The 20,674-nt window shown below is 42.9% G+C and overlaps 1 long non-coding RNA gene across 2 annotated transcripts; it reads right to left on the bottom strand.

The window, feature by feature from the left end:
* Positions 1–8,160: 8,160 nt before the first annotated feature.
* LOC119062092 (uncharacterized) lies at positions 8,161–20,413 on the bottom strand. 2 transcript variants are annotated; one of them, XR_008391575.1, is made up of 4 exons: positions 20,314–20,413; positions 15,927–16,007; positions 15,058–15,212; positions 8,161–11,237 (listed from the first exon to the last, which is right to left on the bottom strand). It is a non-coding gene; the product is annotated as an uncharacterized LOC119062092 (long non-coding RNA). The 2 variants fall into 2 exon arrangements; XR_005084920.2 differs by lacking the exon at positions 15,058–15,212.
* Positions 20,414–20,674: the final 261 nt, after the last annotated feature.

Here is a 20,674-nt window from a genome sequence, read left to right as displayed (position 1 = left end):
AGCTTCCATTTCATTCAGTCTGAGAACTAGATTCCTTAAAATTACTATAGTCCCTACACGATCTACACTCAGTGAAAAATGAAGGTGAAATAAAAACTTTTCAGATAAACGAAAGCTTACAAAACTCATTACTACTAGCTCTGCCCACAAGAAATGGTAAAGACAGCAAGGAGGCTTCCAGGGTGAATGGAATGCTCCAGCTTCCAAGTTCACTGCTGTACAACATGAGGCTGCTGACTGGTCTGAAGGTGCTCTCCGTGCCTATTCATTCACTGTTTTTTTCGTGAAGAATGGAGTGCTCAGCTGCCACTGAAGACCAGTCTGCGGGCCCCACTGCTCAGGCCATGGAATGGATAGGAACGACCACTGAATGCTCTTAGGCTGTTGTTTTTTTCAAAAACGAGCAAAATGGAAATAAGGTTGACAGAAAACAATCTCTAAACAATGTTTTAAAAAATTAAAGAAAATCAATGAAATAAAAAGCTGGGTTTTTAAAAAAAATCAACAAAGATCAAGAAAAAGGAATAAATACAATGCACCAATATCTGGAATAAAATATAAGATCTTGCTACTGATCCTGCAGGCATTATAAAGATACTAGGGAATGTTACCAATGATGTGATGCCCATAAATTTGGCAACTTAGATGATATTGACCAAAGCTTGCTAAAGAAGATGCAGATGACCTGAATAATCTTATATCTATTAAAGAAATTTAATTCACAGTTAAAGCACATTCCACCAAAGATAATTTTACGCCCCCATGGTTTCACTGTTGAATTCTACCAAATATTTAAAGAAGGGATAATTCCAATGATTCCAAACTCCTCAAGAAAATAGAGGATAGAATAACCCTCAGATAACTTTTTGAGGAAAGTTTTGTGCAATACCAGCACTGGACAAAAACATTATGATAAAAGGAGGTTATAGACCAATATTCCCAGTGAACATAGACATAGAAGTCCTAAGAACAATATTAGAAAGTTGAATCCAGCCTAAGAGTAATGCAGCATATCAAGAGGGCTTTATCCCACAAACGCAGTATTGGTTTAACAGTTGTAATACTTGCAAAACACACATCTGATAAAGCACTTACATCAGGAATTTACAAACAACCTTCAAACTCAACAGAAAAAAACACTCAATTTTTTTAAATGGGCTAATTATTCGAACAGAGATTTTACCAAAGAAAAGGTGGGCGGCACATAAGCACATGTAAAAATATGCAACATTTTTGATTATTGGGGAAAAACATTAAAACTACATGAGACACCACTGCACATTTATTAGAATTACACATAGAAAACCGACAATACCAAGTGCTGATGAGGAGGCGGATCATCTAGAAACTGCACACGTTGTGAATGGCGATGCCAAATGCTACAGCCACTTTTGAAAACTGTCGGTTTCTGATAAAGTTAAACACACTTACCCCAGGACTCGGCTGTCTCATTCCAAAGTGCCCACCCGGGGAAATGAAGACACATTCGCATGGAAACCTATATGCATGTGCTTATCATGGTTTTATTCACAAATACCAAAGATGGGGAAACAACTCAAATGTCTTGGAACTGGCAAATGGATTGAAAAACATCTGTGGTACACTCATCCAATGGAATACTCCTCAGCGATCAGAATGAACAAACCACTGATCCAGGCAAAAACATGAATGAATATCAAGTGCATTATGCTAAGTAAATAAAGCTATATGCTGAATGATTTCTTTTTAATTCCTTTTTTATGATAGTCTCACAAAAGCAGATATAGCGACAGAAAACAGATCAGCGGTAGCCAAGGGTGGGAGGTAAGGCGGGTGAGCGACCAGAAAAGAGCACATGGGAGCCCTGGGGGCTATGGGCACGCCCGGGTCCTGATTGTGGTTTTGGTGGTCAGACAGCCGCGGTGTTGCCAAAAGTTACAGAACTGCTGTGCACTGCTGTGCACTAAAAAGGGCAAAATTTTACCACTTATAAATTATATCTCAATATGCTCAACTTTTAAAAAATGCGTGTAAAAGACAGAGAAAGGGAGAGAGAAGATAGAGGTAATCTAAGGCTTCAAGGGGGTTAGAGAATTCTTAAGATGAAATGGCAAAGGAATTTTAAGAGAGTAATATCCACATTTTATTTTCATGCTCAGTTCCTCCAGACCTTAAGGAAAAGAAGTCTTTTACCCTCAACAACAAAGAAGGAAATTCAGGAACAGGAGGGTGAAATCAAATGTGCCTGCTGTACCACTCAGCTGTGGCCAGCAACACGATATCAGAGCAGCTTGATTATCAGGGGGATTCCAAGTGGGGCCCAAGTGGGAGGAGCAGCCAGGGCACATCAGAGATGTGGGCGGCTTTGGACTGACTCTGGAGCAAAAATGAGGCAAACGCTCCTGATCTCCAAAGGTACCAGAGAATTACAAACCGTGAATGGACGTAAGTCAGACACTTGGATTGTACTTCCCCAAAACACAATCCGGACTCAAATTTCATCCTTTAATACATACCATCAAGTCATATTGAATGAATCTTTTACAACAGATACAACAAAAATATTTGTTGTCTTTCTGCTTTGTGAATTATCGCCACTATAGCAGATGCATTAAATATTTGTTCCACTTACAGTTATAAAAATGTCAAAATCTATCTTTGCACTGCTGACAAATACAATGTCAATGCCCTCAGCTCATTTTATGGAAAATGACTGGCGTCTTTTCATTTCATTTTTAAATGATGTAAAGTTCAACTTCAAACAGGAGTTCAACACTGTTCATTAGAAATACATTTTCTTGGTTCAGAATTTTATTTAATTTAGGTCAACTTTTCACAAATGAATACCCTAAAGATAACTAGTTCTAACTTTATAAGCTTTAAAAAAAAGAGAGAAAAAGAAATGGTCAAGTCAGTTGGGAAAATGTGGCAGAGCATTCTGCTTGATATTCACGATGTGTGTCCATATGTTAGAGGCCCTCAAGAATCTCCAGTAAGGAAGCTTGTGTAACTGTGCTGGGACCAGGCATGCTTTGCTCAGTGTCCAGCAGAGCTCCTGAGACAAGGAGGCACCTGTCTTTTTCTTCTCCTTTTTTAAAAAAATGAAGTATTTCTCACATTTTATTTGACCAGAGAATCATTTCTTCTATTGAAATCTATTTAACAACCTGCATCTCAGGAACTGTCAATTTAGTTACTTAAGAAAATAAAAATCTATGCACAAGTTTATAAGTGAAATTTCCATTGCACAATAAAAAAGAGAAGAGGAAAAATTTTACCAGAAAGATCACTTGATGTCCTGTATCAGATGTGGTCACATCCTTCAACACTGTTTAGAATTTAACTTAAATGTGAGTTTAACAGTTTTCAAATTTGGAGACTTTTTTTCTTAGGCATCAGGAAGTTCATTCACATGATACTCTGACTTTTTCATCACTGACATTTCATATTTTTAAATGGTAGGGCAAAAATAATCATGTGAAAAGCTACAAGTTATACAATTTATGGGGATTGGGAAAGTTCAGTTCATTGTAGTCCTTTCAAGATTGATTTTCACAACCGATTTGATCCTAGAAGGGTCTGGGAATAGGAACTGTCAAAGTAAATTAGGGAAACTGTCTTTAGCTCTGTAGATTAATTAGGCAACAAGGATATCAAAACATCTTGCAACAGAGCTGAGTTCTTTGGGGAGAGTAGAAGAGGGGTTGCAAAGGCTTTTGTATGACAGAATCGCTGTCCCTTTGGGAGGGACCACTAGGAGGCTTGGCTCTCAGCTCCCCCCATCCCTCTCAACCAGGCTTGCAGACAGTTGGGGTCCTTCTTTCTTCAACTGAGGAGTCTTACAAGAAGGTGAGGAAGACATCTATTGCCTGCCCACAGAGATAGCGCTTTCTGCTTCCTCCTCTGCCACATGGGTTCCCTGGTGGATTACCAAATGCAGGGAGAGAGAGAGGAAGATGCTCCAGGCTCATCTTCCCTGGAGATCCAGCATGAATCACTCAGGGCTCAGTCACTGGGGCAGCCCATCTGTGTGCTGCCGGGCAGAGGACCTTTTACAAGCAAGGGTGTCCAAACTGCGGCCCAGTATGGCTATGAATGTGGCCCAACACAAAATCATTCATTTACTGAAAACCTCTACTTTGCTCATCGGTTTTCATTAGTGTTTGTGTATTTAATGTGTGGCCCAAGACAATCGACTCTTCCTCTTCCAGTGTGACCCAGAGATGCCAAAAGTTTGGACGCCCCTTACAGGAAGTATACAACTAATTAGCCATACACACGTGTGGGAGGGGCTGGGAAAGATAAGGTAAGAAAGCCGAGTTGGAGGATGAGGAGTCAGCAAATGGCCTGTGGGCTCTCGCCTCTACGCCTCCTATGGGTCCATAGCTGGCATCTGGCAGGGGCTCCGAGCTGCTGCTGGTCAGCAGGGCCATGGCGTGGAAGAACCAGCTGCAGAACAATGGCAAGCTTTGTCCATCTGCGACCGCACATGACCCTGAAAGACCATCAGAGAGTAATGGCCACTGCCTCTCTTCTGCCTTTCAAATCTCACACGGGTTCTGCTTCTGACCGACTGTACAAACTGATTCAGGCGAGGAAGGGGATTTGAGGAAACCAAGTCCCCGGCTGTGGTAAATTGACACAGCACCGCACAGCACAGAGTCTGTACACTTGGCCAAGTGGAAACATGAAATACACAGGAGGCCCCTCTTGTCAAGCTCTGTATTGCTCCACCAGCTGCTCTGTTCACTGGTCTCTGTGCTGTCATTTTTTGTAGTGTGGCACTGAAAACATTGTCTCTCCTCGGTGTCAATGATTATCGATGTATTGACAAACCTCAAAAGAGTCAATAAAAATGACACTCAACACAGTGTCATTCATAAAAGAATATTCTGCCTCTCCAATTGCTCCACCCCACACCACCAGATGGCCAACAGGGACATGCTTGTAGCTTCCATGGCAAAAACCCTGGACTCAGACATCAGTCCAAGCTTTTCCATCACTTACTTGGTCTCCCTGCCTTAGTTTCTGTCTATATAACTTGAGAAAATGGAGGAAATGATCCCTCAGGAACTTTCTGGGTCTAGAATTCTATAATTCTGCATCTGTGGAAAACGTGATGGGAGTCCCAGAGGTGAGTCTGCCATTTCGCGTAGAGGATGAAAATCTGCCAAAGAAAACCTCCAGCTCGTGGAAAAGAAAAGGCGGTAGTCATCTTTCCTCATTAGCAGCACCAGATTCCGCTACCTCAGCTGGATGCTGTTTAGTCACCTCCAGTAATAGCCTCCATTCCCAGCTCCAAGCTGTTGCCCAGGCTCAGGCTGAAGTCTGTGGTTGTGAGTCACCAACTCGTACAGCCAGGAATTGAAACGAGACCACAAACAGCAATTTGCCTTCCATAACTGGCTTCCTAAGAACCGATTTCTTCCCGAAAGAGAAAATGCCACTTGTGGTTTATGAAAATATTGTGTTATATTTCCTCCTAAACTCATGGCTCCAGAAATGCATTCTAATCCTCCAACTGGAAAAATCCAGATTTTGGTTTTAGATATTAGTATCAGTTGTTGGACTCACAGCTCTGTCATGGGACATTAGGTCACAGTGAATGTCGTGCTGAGCAGACTACAATCGCTGATGCAATGTGCTCCTATCTGGAAAGTCAGATGAAACTACTTGTCCTTTTGGTACTTTCCCTTTGCAAATTTTTTGGCATGGGTTCAAAGGAGGCTTTGCCATAGCAGGATGGCATTCCTCGAAGGCCACTCTCCCCTGCCCACCCACAGGTATGCCCACCTTCCTCCTTGCTTCGCTTCTACTGGGTGTCTAATAAATACTCCTTGATAGTTCTCACCCTGCTGCTACTATGTAAGTCAGGAAGAAGGTGATGCCAGCTCTGTTTTTAGAGTGCCACGCCCAGGTCAGCCTACACTGCCTAATTTCAAAGTTTGAGAGAAAACAGGAAATGCAATTTGCAGACTATAAAAAGAGATTTGGAGAGGATCAAAGGTTGTATAGAAATGGACACCCGAGTGGTGTCTTCTGCAGAGCCAGCACAATGAGCCCCAGGGAAGGGGGGGGGGGCGGTGCATGGACAGTGTCGCTGCCAGAATCTGGCCCAGGGAGCTAAAGGGCAAGGCTGAGGGCGGGAGTGTGAGCCTGGGAATCCGACACGAGTACTTGGCAGGACAGAAGCGCAGAAGAGAACGAGGGCAGAGGTCAGGGAGAAGTGAGGAGGAGCACGAAGGAGCAGGGCAGGATTTAAAGATGGAGCAAGAAGCCATATAATCAGTGCCCTTGCTTGAAGCCTGAGACACACTGTTTCTTCTAAGATATCCCATGGGAAGGAGAGAGGAGTGGGAAATTTTTCCCAGAAGATCAATTTCCCTTCCAGCTTCCCAGGGGAGGCAACATCTGGGCTGGTCTTGAAGGCAGTTGGGGTGAGTGAGCAACACCACACAGACTAGGAAAGACCGGGAAGCCAGACCACGGAGCTCCAGCCTGGCCTGCGTACTAGTTACGTCATGTTAGGCCTAGCTGTGCCTCGGTTTTCTCCTATGTAAAGTTCATTCATTCAACATATCTTTGCTGAGCACGGCAATGTGCTAGGGAGCACTCTGGTGAATAAAACAGACAGAAACCCCAGCTCACTGAAGTTTATCTTTTTTTTTTTAATGCTCATTTGAGGACATTTTTATTAATTGTAGAGACAGTGAGAGAGATATTGATGTAAGAGAGAAACATTGATTGGTTTTCTCCTGTACACAGCCCAACTGGAGATCAAACCAGAAACCTAGGTACGTGTCCTGGCTGGGGGTTGAACTATCGGCCTTTTGATGCACAGGACAACGTTCCAACCAACTGAGCCGCCCAGCAAGGGCCCTGAAGCTTCCCTTTTCATGGGTGAGAACAACAGTTATTGTTAGGGGGCTCTCATGAGGCTGAGGGAGCACACACACGTCAAGCACATGAAACAGTGACAGCATGTAAGGGATGCTCAACATGTGATTATGATTGTTGTTGGTTGTTGTTGCGTGGGGTGAGGAAAGTGAGGGTGTCGCAGTCAGAAGTGGGAAAGGAGGTGGTGAATGTGGAAACAGCAAGAAGTTAATTACACTCATCTTAGTGGGCAGCTGGTAGAAACATAAACTTGGCGAGTTGATTTAGAAATACTGTTCCTGGCCCCTCGCTGCTTCCTACGTATCTTCAGGGACAGCAGGGCTCGGGCTCTGGAATTGGAATTTCAGCTCAGTGACTCACTACCTTGCTCACTCTGTGACCTTGAGCAAGTAACTGGAGGTCTCTGTGCTTCTGCTCCTCATCTGTGAAACGATGACAACAAGGTATGTTTTACACAGTCCATGGAGGGTCAATCGAGCTAACACTTATTAAATTCTTAAACACTTGCTGTCCTAATCCAGAAAACACTTAACAAATCTAAGCCACAATTAGTCATTCTTCTTATTATTATTTCTATCATCTTCCTCAACTCTCCAGCTTACCCATATGTACTTCGGTAATATTTTATTCATGTTCTTTTCTTTCCTTCTGTGTCCATTATAAAACTCTCCAAGAAACTCTGCCTTTTTTCTGCATTCGTTGAAAACTTCCCATTGTGAATGATGACACTTGAGATGTGACACTTTTTGTGAGGCACCCGACCTGTACTGGGCAGCCCGAGCTCACCAGGACAGCCGCAGCCGCGGCTGCTCTCGCTTCGCATCCTTTTCTCTTCTTCAGAAGAGCAGCTCTACACACACAGGCCGGCCTCCTAAGCCAGTGCCCGCACTTGTCTTAGTGCTGGCACCTTCCCCCGATATCTCCTCTTCTCGATTTCTCTCCTGTTCGTTTGTTGTTTGTTTTTATGAGGACAAACCTATCATTTCTCCCAAACCCATGTATTTTTATCTGATTACTTATATTGCTTATGTGGCTTTTGTAACATTTCTAGTATTTTATTTAGATATCTGACAAATACCTATATTGAATGCCTATTTGTTTTAGGCATGCTACTTAGCACCACCAGTGAACAAGGCAAAGACCTGCCCTTACAAGCCTCCACACAAGCAAGCAAATAAAGAGCAGAACTTTAGATAGCAATGGGTGCTACATGAATGCAGCGCAGGGGAGCAGGGTTGCCAGGGGAAGAGCGCTGCTTTGGGTGGTGTCCAGGGAAGGCCTGGCTGACATCGAAGCAGGGAACGGAATGTAGACAGGGAGCCAGCCAGGTAGGAGCACGGAAGGACTTTCCCCACAGGGGAAGCAACAAGAGGGGAAGCCTTGAGGCAGGTGGGGTCTGGACCAAAGCGAATAGAACAGTGTGATTAAGAGCAGTAAGTCAGTAGGAAAAGGGTGAGAGGCAGGGCAGGGCGGGTGGTAGAGGCCTCTCTCGTGCAGGGCCGTACTGGTGTGCCTTTTCTCGCCGAGGGATGTTAGTTCAGGGGTGCAAGCCATTTCCTGAGATGCTTAAGCCCTACCTCATTCTCTACCCAGACCCACTGTGTCCAGAGAAAGAAGGGTCATTTCTATACCCAGGCCTCAGAGCCCCTGCTATGGACAGTGAGGCCGGCTAGAGTTGTGCGTATGCCAGGTTGGCTGGGGAACAGGAGGAGGGGGAGCCATGGGTTAGAGATCAGCAATGGCCACTAAAAATGACAGGGCCCCAGCAAGCCAAGATAGAATACATTTATCGTAATATTAGCTACTGTGCCCTTAATCTGTGTCAAAGGCCTCTATATACACAATGCCATTTAAACTTGACCATGACCTTGTGATCTAGGCATTAATATCTTATTTTACACAGGAAGAAACAGACACAACTAATTTAAGTAGTTTGTCCATGGTCACCCCATTAGTGGTGAAGTTAGGATTTTAATTCACATCAATTTGGCTCCAAAATCCAGACTTTTAACCAAACACTATTACCATCCCTAGAAATTCAAAGGTTTAACACAGGGCCACCAGAAAGAGAGGAGGAGCAGCAGGGAAGCAGCAAAGACATTTAACAGGAAGAATTCCTCAGTTCCTATGGCCTGAGAATGTTTTGACAACAGAAATAAATATTATTGCTTATAGTCTATTTGTTTTTCCTCCTTAGCATAAATAAGTAATCAAATGAGAACTGATTTGAGAGTATAAAGACCAAATTCGAGAGTTTTTATTTTAAAACCAGCCCAGAGTTCTTTAAGTGTTTTTCTTACAAAAATATTGCTTTTCTTTAGTTTTGAAACCACAGAGAAGGAAAAGAAGAAAATTAAAATCATGTAGAAAATACTCATGTGGTTTAAGTCCCAACATGACTGTTTAGAATCTTCTGGGTCTTTAATGTAGATTCTTAGGGAAACGGGATCCCGGGTGTCCTTTGAGCCAATCACCTGTAATGGGGATGGTTAGGGGCCTATAAGAATTGCAGGGACCCCCTGTGGGTTTTTGGGGAGGTCATCAAGGACCCCAGGGAAGTCTACTCAGCCTGAGTTGGGAAGGTTCTCCCCGAAGGCAGCGTGGACGGATGGAAGGAGGGATGGGAGTGCAGCAGGACCAGAGATGGAAAGATGGGCTGGGGGCCGTTGTAGTGACCTAGGGAAGCAGAGACAGGCTCCCGGACTGAGCGGTGGCTATGGACTGGAGAGCTGAAGAAGGGTCTCAGAGAGAGTTAGGAGGTAGAAACAACTGTCTCTGATGACCTATGCGATATGGGAGATAAGAGGATTGGAGAACCTGTTAACAAGATCATAATTTTTGAGGTGCCTGTGGGACATCTAAGCAGACATGTCCAGAGGCCGGGTGAATGGATTTAGAGCTTTGGAGGGTGACCTAGGGTGGACTGACGTGGTGGCTACAGCCATGGGTGAGGATACGGTGATTGGGGAGAATGTGTGCAGACGAGCGCAGCAAGCAGGCTGAGGGATCTCTGCCTGGCAGCCTCCATTTTCCCAGTAACTAGACAGACCAGGTCATCTGCTGAGAAGGTGGGAGGAAGTGAGATAGGACTGGAGGAGCAAGTGTGAATTGGGGTCATGTAGAGGCAGGAATGCAGGAGGAGGTGGTGACGTCAGTCTGAGCAAAGGAAATTCTCTATAAAACTCAACAGCCATGGCAGAAGAGAAAGACTCCACACGACTTCGTCGATCTGATTTGTGGATTTTGCTGAGTGTGGGAAACAGAATGTCAAAAGGGAAAAAGAATGAAGGTAGGGAAGGAGTGATGGACATGGAGAACATGGAGTAGGAAGTGGGAAAAGAGAGGTGGCAGAAAAGCAGGGGGAGCACTCATATGATTGAAAAGCCAGGTGTAGTAGCTTCTCTGCCCAGGCGTAATGGTTTTGCAACAGCTGACAAAGCCTTGACTCTTCTGGGCTTTAGCTTTGTCACTGCGTGAGGCTTAGATAGTCCAACACTCAGCTAAGGGTTCTCCTCCCCACCAGGGAAATAATAAAATAATAATCTAATAATAAATATTTCTGAGCTCTTCAGAATATTTTTGCTAGGGGCTTCTCATATTTTACATCATCTAATTTCCATGACAATCTTGTCCTTACATCTGGCATTACCCTCATTTCCAGAGGACATTTGCACTCAGAGTTAAATTAACTCCAACATCACGTGAGCTTAGATGATTCCTTAAAATAGCCCCTTTCCCCAAATCAACTCAAAATAAGGTATTTACTTCATCCACTGAACACTGTGCCAGAGTTCCTGACAGCTGTGTGTATCTCCAAACAACCCAGACCAGTTCAAGTAGTCTCAAAGAACACAAATTTCATTTCCATTAATTAAGGAAAGCAGAAGAGAATTGGTCCTTAACCCCATGGGGACAGCACGAGAAGGGACAAGATGGGAGCACCATCAAGGCACTGAGAATCCCCCAGGACTGCAGATTCTTGACTGAGGCGTATGTGGCAGGAAAGCCTGGAACACCTAAGCTCTTGAATCCTTTGATCAGTGACTTTTCTGAAAACTGTTCCTCCCTCCACCTGCCTGGCACATGGAGGACTGAGAAATCTTATCAAAGGCCTGTCAGAAAAGCTCCATGCCGCGGAGCATCTGCTTCTGGCATGCAGGAGATTACACAGGAGTGATCTTGGCCGGGGGACCCAGCCAGCTCCAGGCTCCGCCAGGGAGACAGCGCTTCAAAAGGGAGGCGCTCAATTAAGGAAACAGCCCTTCCTGGTGCAGGCTTTGAATCTCATTTCCAGCGCAGGCTCCTCTGGTTAGTGATAAGCCAAGCACAAGAGCCTGCTTGTCGCCTGAATGGCTTCCTTCCTGAGGGAGGAGAAAAAAAAGGAAAGAACAAAGATTAGCACAAGCTATCAACCTCCTCATTTAGTTTCCTCTCTGAAAAAAAAAATAATAACAAGAAAGAACCCTTTACCATCAGAGGCTATTTAGATTTCTCCTCTTGCTCTGCCCCATTCAGGTTGTGTTCTATTTTTTTATGATTGACCCTCTGTATTGTGGGGCATTGTGTCCTTTGTCTATGGAAGACACTTAATGGATTAAACCTGAAAAAAGCCAGTGGTAATCAGACATCCACCAGACAGGTCTATTTACATGCAGTAACTCCTGCAGTTTCTGAAAGGCACAGAATTAAAAGAAAAAATTGCTGGAAAATACAATCATTAGAGTCCTTTGTCTCCCTTGGCTCCACCTCTTCACACCCCTCCATCTGCTCAGGGGGAGGGGAAGGCTCAGTGTTCAGTGGGATTGACTTTAGGAGGTTGGGCGCAGTTTGGGATGAAAAAGACAATCAGGACCATTGAAAAGTGTGGCCTCCTGGTTCTTACTGTTTTCCACCTGCTGCTGCTGCATCCAGGGGCCCTTTCCTTCAGAACTCACAAAACTGTCTTGAACAATATGATTCAGATCAACTTCTACAAATCTATACAAAAAGCAAGACGGCCTGATTTGAAATTTCAGATTCAATCCTGTACTTAAAATCAGTGTAGTTCGTGGCCGGAGAGTAACTGACAGGGCACATCTGGAATTGTATGGAAGATTTGCACCTGTGAGTCTTTTATTGAAAGGACCATGTTATCATTTGTAGTGTTTTAAAGTCCACACACTGAGGATCCCATTTTTATGCTTTCAGTGAGCTTTGCGAGCAAATTCTTGCTTTCTCCTCTTGAATTCGGACCTCCACATTCTACCCATTGAAGCTCCTGTTTCTCGTACCTTTGCACTGCGGGACTTGCGCTGCAGTCCTCACAGCCTCTCTTAAACCATAAGCCCGCTGGGAGTTACACCATCAGCTCCCCTGGTTCTCAGACCTTTGGCCTTGAACCAACTTTCCTGGTTCTCCAGCTAGCAAACAGCAGACTGTGGGGCTTTTCTAAGTCTTTCTGTCTGTCTGTCTATCTATCTATCTATCTATCTATTTTACCTATCTGTCTAATCTATCTATCTATCCTCTATCATCTTCATCTATTCTGTTTCTACAAAACCTAATACAGCAGACCTATCTGAAATAGGACAGAAAGTTATACCATCAGATGTGGATGGGTGTGGCTTCACAGTCCCCCATTCACATTGGCACTGAACATCACAGTTAAGTGAATTTTTTCTCAGCCTTGAATCCTGGGGCAAGCTTTCCCTCCTTTGAGATATGTCTTTCAAGGTATGCATTTATAATGGTACGCATTCATCAAAATTGCACATTTGATCCAATGTATAACCATTTTCATTAAATTCTGCTTGCTGGAAATTTTTCTGCACCTTTTTCATATACCCAACAGCTGAAGGATTTGAAAACTGGAGAGATGTTTGAAGTCACTACACTCAGCATTAATAGTATGAAAAGAGTCACTTCTCTAGGACATGGTGATTGGAGATTTTCTATTGAGGTGTTTGTTGTATAGATATATTGTGCTGTCTCTTCGATTAGGAGAAATGGTGTTCTTGATTGATATTTTCACTCTTTGGTCTTTAATCCATATGTCTACCTTTCCACTTCCTCTATGTGTTTAGGCCTTGTTCTTGTTGACTCCACACTACTCAAAGTTGCTCCAACAAGGGACTTTTTAAAACTTTATTTTTGTTGCATTGTCTGTCATGGTCTGCACTGAGGATTCCTTGCTCGAGACATCACATAAAGACCATCCTTGCTTTGCATGACACTGCGTTAAGTGCATAAAACTCATGCGCATCAGGACTGTGTCCTTGCTGAGATATGTGTTATCACAGAACCACTCAAAAGAAGCACGTGGTTCCTTCCTACGTGCATACATTTTGGTTAACTCCATGGTGTGCGAAGCAAAGACTGACTGTATTCTTTCACTTAAGAAATTATTTCGAGCTTCTTCTCAATATTCAAATACCTCTCCTTTTGTATGTATTGGTTGGTGTTTTTCAGTGAGGACACTTGGATATGTTGGAACATTGAATGAGTGTTGTCTACTGTGGAAAAGTTCACAAAGGGAAAGAATAGCCAAATGCAGCCTTGCAGGATAATACGCTGTGAAGTGCTGGTAGGTGCTGTGTGCTTGTTTGGACTTTGTGTGTTCTAATGAGATTCAGGTGCAGTTTTCAGCACTGGGCATAAGCAAGGATAGAATTTGTGTCATGCTCAAGTTATCCCCTGAAGTATCAATCCTGTTGGAACAAATTCACAATTTCAAAATGAATGTTAGGGCAGAACTGACTCTATTGAGATACTTATTCTCATTCAAGCAGAGATCTTGAATAGACATTTACCTAGTGTTTAAGGAAAATATAAAAGTTGAATATATAAATTAAAGAGCAATCCGTTTATACATATATTTAATATTTAAATCCATGAGGCCATCCAGGGATTGAGTATCTACAGAAAAAGACTCAGAATGAGGTACCCCACCATTTAGGGGTTAAGTGAGGAGCAATTAATGAAGGAGCCAAATAAAGAGCAGTTTGTGATGTAGAAATAAAACTGAAGATTGTTCTAGAAACAAAGGGGAGAATGTGTTTTCAGCAGAAAGAAATAATCAGCTTTGTTCAGTTTTGCTGGTAAATTAAACAAGTTGAGGACTGGCAGTTTATGATCGTCAGAGTGGTCTGTGCAGAAGCCTGATCGGGGGTTCAAGGGAGAATGAAAGGAGAGGAATTGGAGACAAGTACAGAAGCCTCCGTCAAGAGTTTTGCTCCATTAAGAAGAGCAGAGAATTGAGGCAATAACTGGTATGGGATATGAGGTCAAAGAGGTTTTTGGAGATTTTTTTCAAAGATAAGAAAATTACACCAGACTTGTATACTAATGGAAATAATAAGGGCTAAGGGGAAAATTCATGATACCATAAGGAGAGAAAATACCATATTTTTCGGACTATAAGACACACCTTCCTCCCTCCCCAAATTTGGGAGGAATAATGGTTGTTAACGCTGCTGTTGAGTTCTGTTTATGTTCACATTGGTGAAATATTATGTTATTTATGTTATTAAATATTTTACCACATTTTTTGCTTTAAAAATTTTCCCCTATTTTCCTCCTCTAAAACCTAGGTGTGTCTTATGGTCCCCAAACTATGGCAATTGATGGAGGGAAGTCCTTCAATATGTGAGAGGAGATGGATGGGTTCCAGGGCTCTGCTGCAGATGGGGTGCGAACCCTGGTGACGAGAGGGTAGGCAGAGGACGTGGGTGCAGGAACAGGTGTGCATGTGAGATGGTTGGCGCTCTCCTCATAGCTTCTTTCCCCCCAGTGAAATGAGAAGCAAGCTCATGAACTGAGTAAAGATGGTGTTGGGGCGGTGAACTAAGGACAGCTGCGAACCAAGGACAACAGTTTTCTAAGAGGTGGGAACAAACTCAGGGTATGTAGCAAGGCGGCCAGGCAGCAATAAGTGGCCCAGTGGAGGTCAGAGTTCATGAAAGGACAAATGGAGTAATAATCATATAAAATGCTTGTAATTGCCTAGCACATCATTATATTGCAATTCTTGGTAGCCATTTATTTTGTTGTTATCATTATTATTTCATACTCTTTACTCTTAAGAAAATTTAAGCAATCTTAAAAAGGGGGAAGGGGCTTAAAATTGAACTAATGTAGCCTCCTTACAAGAATTCTCCATTATCATTTCCTACTACAAGGCCCGGTTTTAACTAAAACACTTACTTGAGGGCTGCTGGGCCGAGTATGCATGTAGCTCTGGGGGTGTCATTCATATTCATTGTGCCCCAGGTTGAGCTCTCATCACACCCTGTGTCCCTGGTAACAGTAGTCAGTCCCATGGTAGACACGTGACTCAATCAGAATCCTTCCCTGTGTCCCTAGATAGAGTTGAGAGAGACAGAGGAACTTTGTCTGTCCTGGGTTGCCTAAGACGGGAGCTGCTCTATATTATTGTGCACTAGACTCTTTCAACTGATTTCTCATGTGTCTCCCACTAATGCTTCCATCCCTTCTCTAGAACATACTGAGTGATGTCCACAGCACTTTGAATACTCACTGTTTCTAGGGTACTCTCTTGTTTTCTAATCCCCCCACCAGTTGAGTTATATACTTAACCAAAAATTGATTGCATTTGTTCCCAAACCTACTTATGACACCTGATCATTACTATAATTCTAGAACATAATGGATACTGAGTACATCAATGATATACGAGTGTGTAAAAGAACTGTGCTTACAAAAAAGCAAAATCCTTTGGAAAGACTTCATAGAAGCAAAACACTACACAGAATATAGTTGATATCCATTTAAGTGTGGGCAAAAAAACTTTAAAAGATTGAAAGAATCATAAAAGTTTAGATTTAAAAGCATCTTTAAGTTCTCCCACCACTGTGGAGAAACCAAAACTAGAAATGATAGCTAATGCACCCTGGTGTGGTTTATGCGAGAAACACAACTCAGAATTCTAATCTGAGATCACTTGGCCTTTCATCAAAAATTGGCAAATAGGCCCTGGCTGGTGTAGCTCAGTGGATTGAGCATGGGCCTGCGAACCAGACGATTGCAGTTTGATTCCCAGTTGGGGCACATACCTGGGTTTCGGGCCAGTTCCCAACAGGGGACACATGATAGGCAACCATACATTGTTATTTCTCTTCTTCTCTCCTTCCCCTCTAAAAATAAATAAATAAAATCTTTTTAAAAAATTGGTGAATAAATATACATTAAAATGTTTTAGGTTAAGATAGAATGTTTAAGATATACACATGTAATTTTATGACTTTTTTTACTTCAATCAACTTCTTAATTTTCCTACCAACTCTTGCTCCCATAGGATAAGAATAATTGCATAGTAGCTTTTAACAGGTACATGCTCCAAAGTCACTAGGAGGCAAAATATAGGCAGTAGAGGGCCCTACTACATAAGCAGGTGCAAGGGCAGGCATTGACCGAGGAGGAGGGGCTTTGGCCTAGGTCTGATCAGGAGTCCAGCTTAAACTGGTGTTGGGAGGACATTCCTTGATGCCCCTGTAGAGATCTAAATGGAAAAGAAAAGTGGTTGCAGGAATTTATCTTACAGCAAGAAGATAAGTGGTTCCGGGCACGGTGGGTGGAATGGGAGGAGACAAAACAGGCAGATCAGTCGGAGTCAGGATTCACAGTCAGGCAAGCAACCAGCAGGAGTGGAGGTGAGTGCTGAGCCTAGGGCAGAGGCTCTCTGCTGCCTGCTCCATTTTATGCTGCGGATGGAGCCTGGAAACCCTGGGCTTCAACTTGCTATCCACAGCCAGGAGGATATAAAAAAGCCACAAGGTGAATCTTGACCCAGTTTGAGAAAGAGCTAGAGATGCTGAGATTAACTCACACTGTGAACATTTTTGCATTAATTTTCAGTGTGTGGGCTAGTCTTGTTGGACAAAATTATTTGAAGTAGGAAAGCCAAATATTCTCTATTTTGAAAAAATTATTTTAGGCATTATTCATGCTGAGATTTTTCTGTACTTAAAGACAAGTTCCTATATACTCAATGCCAGAAGGCCTATAAAAATGTTAATTCCTCTTCAAGTGACATATCAAAAAAAGCAAACCTCACACCCCCACCGTGTACTTACTCATTGTCTCCACAGACAAATCAAATACAGTCACAGGCTTCAACCTCCTCTTCCCTTTTACTGAAAAGTCAAAGGCTCTTTTTACACTGAAAATTATGGATTCATTACTGATACCATATAAGCATAACTTGAATTTTTTGCTATATTCAAGATTGACTCTCCAGAGTTTTACAAAGTGTTCTTAGACAATTTGACTGCTGCTTTAGTATAATTATGCTTAGCAGTCAACTGCTACTTTTTTGAAGACATCCATTTGCTGTGCATCAGAATTGAATAATAACTAAAATTTTTTTATTTCAACAAACAACTTAGCAGTCACATACGTTCCATTTGCTTGGACAGACACTAATCTGGCTACCCTTCTGTATTATTAATGCTTCTCCAGATATTAGTGTCCTGGCTAATATTTGTTTAAGGCTCAGTGAAATCAGTGTCTTCATTTACAGAAGAAAATGACTATAATAACTACGTAAACAAATGTGGAGGTATAACTAAGTCCCCCTAATGTGGTTTGGATAGGTAGGTTTCCCCACCTATCCAAAAGCAGAGCATTCCTAAGAAGTCTCATAAGCCAAAATAGTGTAGAGCAAAGAAGTAGTTACTATAATTACTATGAAAAAATGTTCCAGCTTTCTCAGACCCGAAACTTAACACATGCACAATGTCTTCCTTTTGTTCACCATTTTCAAAATGCTTAATTTAATTAGGTCCAGTTTTGTTGGACGCTAAGCCTAACACCCTTATGAGCTCTCTCAGGCTTTGCTGATATCTTGAGACACATCTTGCTCACAGATGCATAAAATGAGTCGAGAAAAAGCACAGATGCTTGCAGACGTAGTTCAAAGCTATGGCAGCCCGAGGCTGAGATGTTGGGGGTTGTTTCTGGGAAAGGGGCTTTGTGGAGCACTCTCCCTGCTTGGGATGAGCTATTTTCGCTTTTTGCCTTTTTTCGTAAAAGCAAAAAACCTCCTCAGATTTTTTTTGAAAAAAAATAACCTACTAATGTAGGTCTTTTCTAAGAGCAAAGTGGCATGAGAAATAGGAGAATATCTATTTGGATTCACATCTCAGTGGCAATCTGACCACATAGCTTTGAGGACAATTGACAATTCGATCCCAGAGAGTTTCATAATGATCTTAAAACTGTAATTGAGTGTTTTTGGAACAGTTGTAATCTTTCCTTCATCCACTGGTGTTTTCCTTCAACAATAAACGTATCTGAAAATTTTATGTGGAAGATGTAAAGATGAAATAGTACATGCTTGTGTGGACAGTCAGAACAAAAGCTTGACAGCATGATAGAAACCACGTAGCAACGGGGCGGTCCATCTCTAAACGCTAGTCAGTGGTGTTGGATAGTGAACGTCAACACCACTAGGAATGAAAGGGGGCAGACATCTGCAGAAGTTAATGCACAGGGTCACATCCAGGGCAGGCTAGGACTTGAACAGGGCTCCGAAGACTACATTGGAATCCAGTATGTTACATGCATAGCATGAATAAGGAGAAGGGACAGACATGGAAATGACCATGCCTGTAAGGCAGCATGGACGAGTACAGCCTGCCTGCATGCATGTGCTAAGTGCCTAATATGTTTTTGTTGAATTTAATTAACAGCACATTGAAGCAGACTCTTGAATGCTGGCCTACGGGTTATGGAAAGTCTTTAAAGTCTCTTGCACAGGGGCCCAGCAGGATGAAGTTACATAAAAAATTCCTGCTGTTGTTCAGGGATAACAGAACGAGGGCCTGGATTGGGCCAATCAGTGCATCAGTTTAAGAGAGTGAAAACGTGTATCAAATAGATACATTCAAAGTAAATCCCAACACTTTTCTGTGATGTCTGGAAGACAAATAGACCTCCGTTGTGATACGGTTCTGAACAATGAGAGATAAGTAGAAATTCCGGAGTGGGGCTTCCAGGACAAACTCCTTTAAAGATCAGACTCAATAAGCACGAATCGTTTTTGCCTTTTTTGCTTTTTCGTTAATTTCTGAGCAGTAGAAGTGCTGATTGGAGACATTTAAAAAGGACCAAGAGATTGACTTGATGATTTTGAGCCAACTAACCAACATCAGGAAATATCTACCCATCTCTTACTTGTTACATGAGAAAAATTAATGCTTATTTTGTTAAAGCCACCGTACTTGGTTTTTCTGTTATGTACACCAGTACACCTCTGCTAACTCCTCTCAATTCTCTAATCCCCTCCAGCCTCCATCACCCTGCCTTACCCTGCCCTGACACTTTCTAATCCAGCAAGAGCAAACTACTTTCCATTCCTTCAACAATCCATGGGCCTCTTACATGCTCTGCCTTCCATTTCCTCTCTCTCCCTTTAACTCTTCTCCTACTAATATAGTTAATTCCTATTCAACTTTTATGTCTCCCCATAGATGGCACTTATTCCTTGGAGATGTCACTTTTCTGGCCCCTCCCACCAGCACCAGCACCAGCAGCAGTCCACTTCCTCTCTGGCTTTGAGGCCTACCTATGTAACTGAAAAGCATGTGTTACTTTCCGTAAGAAAAATAACACATCCAAGGGGCCCTTTTGAGAATGCCTTGCTTTTCAGTATGCTCACCATGTGGGAAAAGCTCAGTGAGGTAGCAAGGTATACACATCCCAACCAGCTGGCTAGCTTTGGTCTTCCCCAGAAGGTCTGTCAGTGATCATAGGAAGTGTTTGATTCACTTACTCCCAAGACATGCATTGATGTAGACACCAGCCCGCAGGGTACTTGGCATTATGGATGAGATACGAGACAAATTCACAAGGACTACCGAGTCCTGTGGAGGAAAAAGGATGGCACAGCTCCTCTCTCAAGGGGAGAGTGCTCCGCCCGTTGCCTTGACAGGTTTTTATTGGTTTTCAATTTGCACAGGAATACAGGTAAAGTTCATTAATTATTGTCAGGCAGTAAGGATCAAACAATAGATGACTTACAAGAATACCAGGGCTTATTCTGAGTCAGGGTCAGTTAGCTAAAGGGCTATAAAACTTTGGGAAACAAACTCATTTCATGCTTGGACCCTTATCAGAAAATTGAGGGCATTCTTAGCAAAGCAGGTTTCACAGGGGTTTATGTATTCTTTCTTAGGCCTGATCACCCAGGGAACCCGCCCTTTTCAGGGCAGGCTGCACCACTCTCTGTCATTGTTTCAGGCTTAAGTCAGGCAGGGAAGTAAGGCATCCAAGAGATTAGGAGACTTCTCAAAGACAGAATGAGGACTCAGGCTACATCAGAGCTGAGGGGCAAGGAGCGAGGGTTCATCACCCCCTTTTGCTATAGCCCTCCAAGTCCTTTCCTGGAGCCTCCCCATGATCATGCCTGTCTTAGGTTGTTACCCCCTTGGGGAATCTTACCCGTCATTGGCTAACTGATCATGCATTGAAGCCAGGCAGGGTGAAGAAAAAGGAGCAGAAGCCGGGGAGATAAGCTTTGTCTCCTTACTGGCTTATAGTCCAAAGTCTCCTTACTCGGCTTATAGCCAGCTGAGTTTGCTGGCTCAGCCTTAGCCATGGGGGTGGTTACAGCTTCTGAAACCAGGCAGGGAAGTTCCCAACAATGCATAGAGAACAAAATGTAACAACTTAGTTCTTATCCTTTAGCACATTGGTCCTGATCGATTCAAAACATAGGCTGACTTGGCCAATCCTTTTTTCTTTTCTGTCAATTTATAAGATACCTAGCTCACATTATCACACTGTAATGCAAAATATCCAG

This window comes from Artibeus jamaicensis, unplaced genomic scaffold (assembly GCF_021234435.1).
Source record: "Artibeus jamaicensis isolate MK-2021 breed Jamaican fruit bat unplaced genomic scaffold, CSHL_Jam_final contig_391, whole genome shotgun sequence".
Classification (NCBI taxonomy): Eukaryota; Metazoa; Chordata; class Mammalia; order Chiroptera; family Phyllostomidae; genus Artibeus; species Artibeus jamaicensis.
This window is presented reverse-complemented; position numbering and strand designations above follow the sequence as displayed.